The sequence below is a fragment of the Triticum urartu genome, chromosome 7 (genome assembly GCF_003073215.2).
Source record: "Triticum urartu cultivar G1812 chromosome 7, Tu2.1, whole genome shotgun sequence".
Taxonomy (NCBI): Eukaryota; Viridiplantae; Streptophyta; class Magnoliopsida; order Poales; family Poaceae; genus Triticum; species Triticum urartu.
In genome coordinates this window covers 72,394,413-72,406,814 of record NC_053028.1, presented here as the reverse complement: position 1 = coordinate 72,406,814, position 12,402 = coordinate 72,394,413, and positions in this window count along the sequence as shown.

Genomic DNA, 12,402 nt, shown 5'->3' with positions numbered 1-12,402 from the left:
TCCCTTAGTTTCCATAAGGACCCCGCTGCCACGGGAGGGTAGGACAAAAGATGTCATGCAAGTTCTTTTCCATAAGCACGTATGAGTATACTCGGAATACATGCCTACATTATATCAATGAACTGGAGCTAGTTCTGTGTCACCCTAGGTTATGACTGTACATGATGAACCGCATCCGGCATAATTCTCCATCATCGAGCCATTGCCTACGAGCTTTCCACATATTGTTCTTCGCTTATTTACTTTCCCGTTGATATTGCTATCATCACTACAAAATACCAAAAATATTACTTTTACTACTGTTACCTTTTGCTACCGTTACCACTACTATCGTATTACTTTGCTACTAAATACTTTGCTGCAGATATTAAGTTTCTAGGTGTGGTTGAATTGACAACTCAGCTGCTAATACTTGAGAGTATTCTTTGGCTCCCCTTGTGTCGAATCAATAAATTTGGGTTGAATACTCTATCCTCGAAAACTGTTGCGATCCCCTATACTTGTGGGTTACCAGCTACTATCTGTATATAGCACACCTAGCGTGCGCGGTATTGTCAAAAAATTATATATTATTTTGCGTACCTCAAAGCCTCTTAGCAGGCTCATAAAGGCCTCATGCAATCCGCTTTTGGCGGATGAAATCCTCTCAGTCACCGTACCCATTAAAATACGATGTGCCTCTGAGATAGTCGCTTGCTCCAAAGGACCCATCAGTGCGTCCGGTTGTGCACCGGACAAACCCAGACTCTTTCTGTTGCTCTCCTTAGGAGCCGAATACTCCGGAATTCGGGTGGCCGAAGGGTCACCTTCTGGCCTTGGCGGATCAAGAGAAATCCTCCGTGATGACACCTCAGGGCCGTCCGCCCCAGGTGGCGGGGAGGCAGGAGGGCGTTTCGCTCTCCATCATCTCCAGAAGAAGATCCCCCAAAGAGGAACTCTGTTGAGAAGGGCTACGAGCCGGACTGCAAGATATAGGTCATGGTTATTATCCTCGGAGATAAAGCAGGATATATTTACCAAAAGTACTCTTGTTCACTTACAGCTCGGTGGAGGGTTGGCCCCCTTGCTGGCACTGTGCGGTAAAGACGCCCTTCGGGGCAGGGCCCCCTGGCGAAGGTTTCTTCCCTCGTTTGGAAATCTTCGTTTCCAAGTCTTTAGAGGCGGTCCTTTTCCTTCCTTGGGGAAAGGGGATTCTGGATTCTTCTCCCTGATTATCCTCCTTCGCGGAGACACTAATTCCCCCGGTTTGGATGAGTAATGCATGAAGCCTGCTTTCAGCTTCTTTATTCCTCCCTCTATCTTCCCCTGATGGCACTTGATAAGGTGCGCGCTCAAGCATCCTGGCTAGCACAGGATCCGGTGAGCCTTCGGGAAGGGGGGCCAAACACCAGATCATCTTCGCCTTTCTTATCCAGTCCTGGACGAGAGCGATTTTTTTAGAATGATGTTGTGACAAATAAAAAGACAACACGTTCGGTCACAGAATTACTTACGTGGGTATCTGGACGGTTGCAGTTGAGACCCGCATCCTAGGTGGTGTCCGGACACTTTATTCGTGATCCGAAGAACAATCTGTACATCTTTTCGAGCGTCACGCCGAAGAATTGCTGAATAGTTTGCGGTCCTTCCGGGTTGAACTCCCACAGACGGAGAGATCGGCGTTGGCATGGCAGGACCCGACGAACTAGCATAACTTGCATTACCTTGACAAGACTGACATCCCTCTTGAGGAGAACTCGGATGCGACTTTGCAGTGTCAGAACGTCATTAACTGGCCCCCAGTCCAGCCCCTTGTTGACCCATGACGCCAGTTGCGGCGGGGGGCCCGAGCGGAAGGTAGGGGTAGCTGCCCACTTTTTACTTCGGACAACTGTGATGTAAAACCACTCCTGCTGCTAGAAGTTGGACACCTCCGGGAAGGAGCCCTTAGGCCATGGAGCATCGGCGCCTTTGCTTATTATGGCACCTCCGCATTCTGTGTGTCGCCCGTCGATCGTCTTCGGCTTCACATTGAAGGTCTTGAGCCATAAGCCGAAGTGTGGGGTGATGCGGAGGAAGGCCTCACACACGACGATAAACGACGAGATGTGAAGGATGGAATCTGGAGTTAGATCATGGAAATCGAGCCCGTAATAGAACATAAGCCCTCTTACAAAGGGATCAAGACTAAAGCCTAGCCCTCGGAGGAAGTGGGAAACAAATACGACACTCTCGTTGGGTTCGGGAGTGGGGATGACCTGCCCTTGAGCGGGCAGCCTGTGCGAGATTTCGGCGGTCAGATACCTGGCTTTCCTTAGCTTCTTGATGTCCTCCTCTGTGACAGACGAGGCCACCCACCGACCTTGAAGGTTGGATCCAGACATTGTTGAAGGTCTGAAGCACTTAGCCTAAGCCTTGGGTGTTGGAACTCGAGGTGGGGGAGGGGAAGGATTGGGCGCGAGAAGAAAAGGACAGGCATCAACCCCTTTATAAAGAGGGTGAATATCAAGCGTCCTCCGCGTGGCCATTTTGAACTTGCCTAAAATCGAGGAGTCATACTAACAAACATGGTTGGATTACCCATACCCGTATTGATGAGAATCCCAAGATAGGGGGACACGATCTCTGCTTCGACAAGATGTGCCAATAAAACCGCCTCGCAACATGTGCAGTGGCAGGCAGGGAAAAATGGTTCGTAATGACCGGGCCACGGCAGGGCGTCACATTATAAAAAAAGGTTGTCAACAGATTAGATTTGTGGAATAATATACTCTCTACGGTGGTATGCGGAATTTATTTTGCAGAGCCGGACACGATTCTTGTGTTCAAAATTTTCTATGGAGTATTCGGAGAAGGAACCTGCCTTGCAATGTCGAAGACAATCTGCACGCCGGACTCATCGTCATTGAAGCCTGGTTCAGGGGCTACTGAGGGAGTCCTGGATTAGGGGGTCCCCGGACAGCCGGACTATATACTTTGGCCGGACTATTGGACTAATAATATGCAAGATTGAAGACTTCGTCCCGTGTCCGGGTGGGACTCTCCTTTGCGTGGAAGGCAAGCTTGGCAATTCGGATATGTGGATCTCCTCCCTTGTAACCGACTCCGTGTAACCCTAACCCCCTCTAGTGTCTATATAAACCGGAGGGTTTAGTCCGTAGGACAACAACAATCATAATCATAGGCTAGCTTCTAGGGTTTAGCCTCTACGATCTCGTGGTAGAGCAACTCTTGTAATACTCATATCATCAAGATCAATCAAGAAGGAAGTAGGGTATTACCTCCATCGAGAGGGCCCGAATCTGGGTAAACATTGTGTTCCCCACCTCCTGTTACCATCAACTTTAGACGCACAGTTCGGGACCCCCTACCCAAGATCCGCCGGTTTTGACACCAACAGTGCACTGCTGAGGTGTAAACTGAATTTCCCAAAAATACATATTGAGTCCAGTAGTTTTAGTTCAACACTACGAAACATCTAATGACCATTCTTTCTGCCTGTTTCAATCAGTTTACTTACAAAATCATAGGCCATGGTTCTGCTAACTAATTCATACAGTCACAGAATTGCACTAAGTTGAGCCACACATTTGCAGCAGACATGAACGAGCCGACAGTTGGAACAAATTATATTCAACAGCGAGATGATTTGGGTTCAGAACTTCTTGTCCAACTAGGGGCCTCCTGGTTGACTCTGTCAATTGACTGCGTGGACCTTGTTTGGTTATCCTTCTAGCCTCCGATGCACCCCGCCATGTGCTTTATCTGGGCCAACGTTGCCAACATGTTGCTCGCAACCAGACCCGGCATTTGACTCCACCGGGGTGGCACAGTTTGATTCGCTTTCCAACAAAGCACCAATTTCCAGCACACTCTTCATTGGTTCCTCTGTGTACTTGCGAATTGATTGCTCCAACGCACGCATCCTAGATGGACATGGCGTTTTGTCTGGTGGTGCACTCCCAATGCACAATCTGAATTTACAGTAAAGAACCATATATGATAAGCCTCCAGATGATAATGCAGACATCACATGGCAAACTAACTATCCCTGTATGACCCAGTCCTTTCGCACATAACCACGTGATCCATCTATGAATGTCCCAAAAATTGTCCATACAACTAGTTACCACAACACAGAGTACATAGCAGCGCACGAAACCATAGCAGCATTGTGCTAGATAGTAGTATCATTTGCAATAAAATTCAGCACGACACAACCTTAATGCCATACCTCTATGACCAACCGTCGCTGGCAAGCGTCGCCATGCTGCCTCCTCGGGATATCAGCCCCTTCATGTCGCCCGCACCCATAGCCACCATTAAATCCACCGGCGTAACAGGGAGACATCACACCGCAGCAGCATCGCTAGAGGAATCGTATCTGGATGTCCCAAGCTGTCCGTGAACTCCTCTCGAGAGCGGGAACCTGCAAGTCACAGCCACGGAGTGGAGCGGGGCTCATCGATAGTCATCTGTTGTGCCAATAAGAAACACAAATCTGCAAAAGTTATAGATCTGTCGACGAGCAGGGTTCACTTACTGGTCGACGGCATCAAGTAGGAACTCCATCCCAGCATCTTCCACCGCCAGCCGACCGGAACTACCCGAGCCGTCCGCAGACCTGGGTGATATGTCTCCAACGTATCTATAATTTTTTATTGTTCCATGCTATTATATTATCTGTTTTGGATGTTTAATGGGCTTTACTATGCACTTTTATATTATTTTTGGGACTAATCTATTAACCGAAGGCCCAATGCGAATAGCTAATTTTTTGCGTATTTCAGTGTTTCGCAGAAAAGAAATATCAAACGGAATCCAAATGAAATGAAACATCCGCAAGGATCTTTTTGGGACAAACGCAATCCAGAGGACTTGGAGTGGACGTCAAAAAAGCAGCAAGGTGGCCACGAGGTAGGGCGGCACGCCCCCCATCCTCGTGGGCCCCTCGCAGCTCCACCGACCTACTTCTTTCGCCTATATATACTCTTATACCCTGAAAACATCCAAGAGAGCCACGAAACACCTTTTCCACCGCCACAACCTTCTGTGCCCGTGAGGTCCCATCTGAGGACCTTTTTCGGCGATCTGCCGGAGGGGGATTCGATCACGAAGGGCTTCTACATCAACACCATAGCCTCTTCGATGATGTGTGAATAGTTTACCACAGACATTCGGGTCCATAGTTATTAGCTAGATGACTTCTTCTCTCTCTTTGGATCTCAATACAAAGTTCTCCTCGATGTTCTTGGAGATCTATTCGATGTAATTCTTTTTGTGGTGTGTTTGACGAGATCCGATGAATTGTGGGTTTATAATTGAGATTATCTATGAACAATATTTGATTCTTTTCTGAATTCTTATATGCATGATTTGATATCTTTGCAAGTCTCTTCGAATTATCTGTTTGGTTTGGCCTACTAGATTGATCTTTCTTGCAATGGGAGAAGTGCTTAGCTTTGGGTTCAATCTTGCGGTGTCCTTTTTCAGTGACAGCAGGGGAAGCAAGGCACGTATTGTATTGTTGCCATCGAGAATAAAAAGATGGGATTTATATTATATTGCTTGAGTTTATCCTTCTACGTCATGTCATCTTGCCTAATATGTTACTCTGTTCTTATGAACTTAATACTCTAGATGCATGCTGGATAACGGTCGATGTGTGGAGTAATAGTAGTAGATGCAGAATCATTTTGGTCTACTAGACATGGACGTGATGCCTATGTTCATGATCATACCTAGATATCATCATAACTATGCGCTTCTCTATCAATTGCTCGACAGTAAATTGTTCAGCCACCGTAATATATGCTATCTTGAGAGAAGCCACTAGTGAAACCTATGACCCCCAGGTCTACTTTACATCATATTATTTTCCCGTTAACTAGCTATTTCAGACGTCGTTTATTTTGCAATCTTTACTTTTCAATCTATACAACAAAATACCAAAAATATTTATCTTATTATCTCTATCAGATCTCACTTTCGTAAGTGACCGTGAAAGGATTGACAACTCCTTTATCGCGTTGGTTGCGAGGTTCTTATTTGTTTATGCAGATACTAGGTGACTTGCGTGTAGTCTCCTACTGGATTGATACCTTAGTTCTCAAAAACTGAGGAAAATACTTATGCTACTTTGCTGCATCATCATTTCCTCTTCAAGAGAAAACCAACACATGCTCAAGAGGTAGCACTGGGTAATGGGGGAACCCGTCCATGGCTACCGAAGCTTTCGAGAACGTCCTAGGTGAGGGTTTGGACATCAGACGGCACAACTTCGACCCCCCGGTCTGCACTAACATACTGTTCCACGGCCCAGACCAAATAGTTGCCGACCTGATCCACGAACCAGACAGACTGGCGCATGGGCGTCCGTCAACCATTAATTTTTAGGCCCACACTGTTTTGTACCAAATACGCGTTGTAGCCCATTTTTCTGCAGCCCCGTGCATCTGTGTCAGGATGAATTCTGTGAATCCCGGGTAAGGATCGAACGACAGTGGGTGCGGGAGCAGCTGAGCTCGAGCACCGAATCGCTGTGTCTTTTCTAAGAACTGTTTACGCTTATTTACGTTTTGTCTAGTTTAATTTCATTGATTTTAGTTTAGTTGACTTGCGTTTGTACCTATATTTTTTCAGACATAAACTGTTTCCCAGGCTAACTGCAATTTTTGGATTCACCACTACACTTGTATCCAATTCGTCACAACTGTTTCTTCGAGATGAGCTTGCTACAGAGTATTATCCCATTTGTAATACGCGTATTAAAATGCACTAGAGGCTAAAGCTTTGTAAGTTCATGGCTATTGTATTGCCTAGCATTGAAGCTTCACAAACACGAACACGTAAACACAAGGAGAGAATATAGGAGCGATCCCTGCTCCCTGCTCACGATAGCCATTATATACTACTTAAGACATTATTGTAGTGTCAGAAAATAAAAGAGAGTGTGTGCACATCCGTACCTTGTCAAATCATGTTATAAAAGGTGGATGAAGTAGCAAGAGGAAAGGCGATACTACCACTTATAATTTTACCAATGTAGAAAAGAGAAGAAAGAGAGACAAAGCAAGATAATTACCATGGTTCTAACCTCCCCTTAGGATGGGAATAAAACCAAAGAAAAAATCTCCTAGGATTGAGAGACATTAGGAATGACTTGCGTGCTAGAAGGTTGTAGCGTACTACTCACTCTGGGAATCAGGAATTACCATCCATGGATTGGGGAACTTGGCATCTAGGGAAACTGGAATACAACATCCATGGCATCTCGCAAGGGCCGACAAGACAGGATGATGATTGGAGGCAAAATTACTCATTGAGGGGTACACCTGGCAAAGGTCTCTCCCACCTTCCCAGATTGCGACCAATGGTGCACTGAATGTTCACCACTTGTTGCAACCTGAGTGTTTTTTTATTCCTTTATTCAAAAGGTTTTACCTCTTAAACCACGCGTCCAAATCGTGAACGATTTTCACCATAGGATTTTTCGCGTCTAGATCTTCAAAAAATAGATCCCATGTTAATATGTTTCGACGAACTTAAAAAAAATTAGCCGTCAAGATCTCCTCCTCACCGGCCACCTCACGCCACCGTTGCCTGTTTGCACTAGTCGTCATACTATTGTCGGACTTGTGCGGCCCCACCATCCCTACTTCACCGGCCGCCTCTCCGCGCCCATGCCCCTCCCGCCTCCCAGGATCCACTCCCTCCACGATACCCTTCAGGCGGTCCGGCGTCACGTCCTTCCACACCGGCCATTAGATCTAAGAGGTGCGCAGATCCGGCCAGCCGCTTCCTGCTCCTGCCGACCTGGCACTGCCTCCGTCCGCGTTGTGCTCAGTCCCTGTGTCAATCATATATTGCGTGACATTGAAGCTTCATAAACACGAGCAACAAACACAAAAGGTGGGAAATAATAGTGATCTTCGTCTGCTAGGCAAAAACCACATGCTTCCTGACTCACGGTAGCCATTATTTAGTAGTTGTTACATTGTTGTATTGTATAAAAAATAAAAGAAAGCGTGGAAGGGCCAAAATATGCACCTAGCCAAGCCATGTTATAAACGGTGGACGTAGTAGCACAGAGCAAATATAATACTACCACTTTGCGATGTGGAAAAGAGAAGGAAGAGAGCCAGAACAAGTTAATTGCAATGGTTCCAACCTGGCCTTTGGATGGGGGCAAAACAATATATGGGATTGAGAGACCTTGGGAACGGGCTGCGTGCTTTGAAATCTTCTCCCTGAGCACTGTTGTTTGTCATTATGTGTTGCCTCCTGCAATGGTGAGCTCGACCATGTATGACCTACCATAGTCCCATATGTTAGATGGTCGCTCTGCCCAGCACGGTTACAAATATGGTGAGGGGGACATCATTAGCAAGTGACCTCCTTGATCTGATCCCAGACGCCGATACTGTTGGATGCATTGCTCCACACCACCGGTGGAAAAACTACTCCTCCATGACCCCGCACCTCCTCCTCCTTTTGTGCCGAAGCCCCTGTTGGATGCATCTTCCTCTGTTGGACGCTCTATTCCTCCCTCACAGCTCCATTGTCACACGCCGACCTGATCCATGATATCTGCTTGACCTCTCTCTTCTCTGGGTGTAGGCAGAGGAAGTGGCAACATCTTTGGCGGTAGCGGCAGAAGATGGCGCATGCACCGCAACGACCCATAAGCACCACAAACATGTACGCCACAGGTGCAATGAACCACCACCAGCCGCAATTCCCCTTGTTTGAATTTTATGTGTACATACAATACAAAAATATAGAGGACACTCAAATTTAGTATCGACTTTGTTTTTCTAGACCATTCCACGAGGCTTGCGCTACCACCTTAGCAAAAGATACAATTGTTATCGCACATCACACTTGTGCAAATGCATTCATAGTTTTGTAGGACTTGCTTGGAATTGTAGGATCGAAACTACTTCACACACACGATGGGACGATCCTTACACGATGGCTAATCCAACAGATTTCCATAATTTGGTCATACACATAGATGGTGGATGGTGAGATATGCAGGGTGGTGCGTGTATCGTGTGTGAAGTGTTGTGTGCATGTAGCAACGTTCTTGTAGGATTATATTGTGGCATCAAGTGCACAACTGAAGCAAAAAGAGTCCACATTAGTAGTTTATAAGAACTTTTTACGCTTATTTACATTATGCATAGTTGAGTTTCATGGATTTTAGTTTAGTAGACTTGCATTGTACCTTTTTTTAGACCTAAAATGTTTGCCCGGTCTAACCTCAATTTTTGAATCCACCAATGCACTTATGTCCAATCCTTCATCATTGGGCTTGTTACGGAGTAGTATCCCGTCCGTAATGCGAGTATTACAATGCACCAGGGGCTTAAGCTTTGTATAAGTTTGTGGCAACTCTATTACCTAGCATTGAAGCTTCATAAACACAAACACCTAAACACAAGGAGAGAAAATACACCTAAACACAAGGAGAAGTAGTGATCGCAAGTTTCCTAAATGAAAACCACATGCTCCCTGCTCACGATAGCCATTATGTACTACAGTAGTACATTATTATAGTGTCAGGAAATAAAAGAAAGTGTGTGTACAGCCGCACCTAACCAAACCATGTTATAAAAGGTAGACGGAGTAGCAAGAGAAAACGCGATACTACCACCTATACTTTTGCCAAAGTGGAAAACAGAAGGAAGAGAGACAAAGCAGGTTAATTACCATGGTTCTAACCTCGCCTTTGGATGGGAGCAAAACCAAAGAAAAAACCTCCTGGGATTGGGAGACGTTGGGAACGACATGCGTGCTAGAAGGCAGTTGCACAGTACTCACTTTGAGAGTCGGGGATTAACATCCATGGATTGGGGATCTTGCTCCCTACCGAATCAGGAATGCGACATCCATGGCGTCTCGCGAGGCCCGACAAGACAGGAGGACGATTGGGGGAGGCCGACGAACGGACGATGTCGAGGGCGGGCAGCACGAGGGATCGGAGGGGCGAACGGAATCAGGCCCTGGGCGGAACAGCCGGTCGGGCGAGGCTGCTACGAGTACGACGACCTAGGCGACGGGCGTGTACGAGCAAGATGAAGTGCTCGTTTCGCTGGGCTTCTAGGCCTTTCTTTTTGATAGAAGGCAGAATAAACCTAGTAATTTGCGGCCCAAAGTTTTGAAAGCCATGTGCAGTCAGCCTAGTAAGATGGCGAGGCCATTGGTTCGAGGGCAACTTTTAACGGCGCTCCTTCGGGAGTTTCACAACGATCAGCGTCATTTGGTGTGCTCTCAGCCGCCCGCCACGTGTCGCGCTCGTGCTTTTTTTGGATTTTGTTTTTCTTTTTATTTTTCCGCGTGCGTTTTCGGCTTTTTAAACGGGGTTTTTTTTGTTTTTTTTACCTTTCGGTTTTTCACCGGTCTTCCTTAACTTTTGAACAAAAAAATTGAATTTTTTTTTGCGCAAAAAGCGCATTTTTTCTTTTTGCGAGAGTCATGGTTTTTGCTTGCGCAAGAGGCACGGTCATGCCTCTCGTAAACGGAAAAAACACGTTTTCTGTTTTTTTTTCCTTTCGCGAGAGGCACGATTTTGCTTCCGAGAGAGGCATGGTTGTGCTTTCGCCAGAAGCACGGCCGTGCCTCTTGGAAACGGGAAAAAACATGTTTTTTGTTTTTTTCCTTCCAAGGGACGCACGGTTTTGCTTTCGCAAGAGGCACGGTTGTGCTTTCACGAGCGACGCCTCCCGGAAACGCAAAAAAGTTTCTGTTTTTTTTCTTTCGCGAGAGGCCCGGTTTTGCTTTCGCGAGAGGTCGTGCCTCCTTGAAAATGAAAAAAACGTGTTTTCTCTTCTTCTTTTCCTTTGGCGAGAGACACGTTTTTGCTTTCGCGAGAAGCACGGATGTGTCTCTTTTCAAAAGGGAAAAAACCCATGCTCCCGGTTTGGTTTTTTTGTCTAGTTTTTATCATTAAAAAATTCAGTAAAACCTATCAACATGAGATCTAGTTTTGAAGATCTTGACACGAGGAATCTAACGGTGAAAACGGTTCGAGATTTGGACGCACGGTTTAACGAATAAAACGTTTTGAATATACGAATCTACGAAAAAAGAGAAAACTCCCGGGTTGCGACAAGTGGCGCACATGCAGCGCGCCACTTGTCGCAACTTGAGAAGGTGGGAGTGATCTTTGCAATGAGTACTTTTTAATTAGTGATTTCGCTTTGGTTTCCATCGTTCTTAAAACCGAGGCTTTGGCCCAATCAGGTGCCACATCATGCTATTGTCACACTTGATCCAAGTCCAAGTGTTTGGTTTTCCATCATACATTTGTCACTTGTTCAGTCGCAGTGCTAATGCGGTTAAATTGATAACAAGTATTACAATCCAATTCCGGGAGGAGTCACTCACTCACCCGGGCACCGCACAACCGTACAAATCCATTATCAAAATTATTGTGTGTTATTCCTGCTCATTATCTACTCCGGATTACCAACCGACATAGATGAATCATGCTTTCAATTACCTCTGAGTTAGAAAATCTATTGATTTATTTTGGCCAAATCTTCTAGCAGTATTGTATTGCATTGCTTAACTTTCCTGGATCAAGAAGGCAGGCGATGGCATTAGCAAAAAGAAAAGAAAAGAAGGCAGGCGATGGAGCCTAAAGTACCTCAGGCTGAGATTTGAGTCATAGTTCAGCTGCAACCTTGGCTCCTCCTCCAAGTCCATAGTCAACTTGTAGACCCCCTTGCGTAGGGGCACTGAAGGATATCAAGCTGGTAGGTAGGTGCAATGTCGCTTGATGCTTCCTGGTCGTTGAGCCATCTTGAGGTCCACAAATGTGCCATGTTACCATTTACAATCCAAATTATGTTTGAAGCATAGAACAAATCCTCATTCATAACACTTCTAGCACAACCACGGTCAAGAGTCGATAACCCCCGACATGCTCCATCAACCTGATTCCAGCTAACTGAACATTCACCCCCTCCTCCCAACTATAATTGTCTTGAGGGAACTTATACAAAGCTTATAGATCTCCTTGATTTCCAATGGTCCCAAACAAAGTACCATTAACATATAAATCAGAATGGCCGAGAGAACCGTGTTGGAGCGTGGACAGAAATGAGCCAGCAAGCATTGGCGGACAACTTTTCACAGCTATAGTTGCAATTTGTCCACCATTTATTGAAGAAAAGGCAATTTGGCCACCATTTTATCCAAGAGATATTGTTCAGCTTTAGCTATCTTCTTGTAATGCAACAACAAACCTAGACATTACTATCTTTTTTCAAGCAACCGACAAAAGCATTCTCCTATCATTGAAAAGAATAGATAATATATACGAAATAAAGATAATTATTTCTAGGGGAATCCTTGATCTAGAATAGGAAACATGTTAGTGCAATATTATATTTGTCAGACATGCTTGATTGTTTT